The sequence below is a fragment of the Lipotes vexillifer genome, unplaced genomic scaffold (assembly GCF_000442215.2).
Source record: "Lipotes vexillifer unplaced genomic scaffold, Lipotes_vexillifer_v1.1 scaffold1126, whole genome shotgun sequence".
In the NCBI taxonomy this organism is placed as follows: domain Eukaryota; kingdom Metazoa; phylum Chordata; class Mammalia; order Artiodactyla; family Lipotidae; genus Lipotes; species Lipotes vexillifer.
Genome location: NW_006781401.1, coordinates 483443 through 483872, shown reverse-complemented (window position 1 = coordinate 483872; position 430 = coordinate 483443). Strand labels below are relative to the sequence as shown.

Here is a 430-nt window from a genome sequence, read left to right as displayed (position 1 = left end):
AAAAAGAAAGACTGTCTTGGGTGACTTCCCTGGCGGTCCAGTGGTTAAGACTCTGCACTCCCAATGCAGAGGGCCCAGGTTTGATCCCTGGTCAGGGAACTAGATCCCACATGCTGCAACTAAAGATCCCGCATGCCACAACTAAGACCCTGCACAGCCAAATAAATAAATAAATGTTTAAAAACAAAAACAAAAAGACTGTCTTGGGCCTCAGACTCTCTCACATTACTGACTGCAGGGAAGCCAGTTTTCATGTCACCAGGCAGCACTGTGGTGAGGCCCACATGGTGGGGGACCAAGGACTGCCAACGACCATGGACGTGAGCTTGGTAGCTGATCCTCCACCTCCGCTGAAGCTTCGGATGAGGCCGCAGTCCTGGCCGACAGCCTGACTGCAACCTCCTGGGAGATCTTAGCCAAAAGCCCTGAG

The 430-nt window shown here is 52.3% G+C and overlaps 1 non-coding gene across 1 annotated transcript; it reads left to right on the top strand.

Annotated features, from left to right (window-relative positions):
* Nucleotides 1-26: 26 nt before the first annotated feature.
* Nucleotides 27-99, top strand: TRNAG-CCC (transfer RNA glycine (anticodon CCC)). The gene has a single exon. It is a non-coding gene; the product is annotated as a tRNA-Gly (tRNA).
* Nucleotides 100-430: the final 331 nt, after the last annotated feature.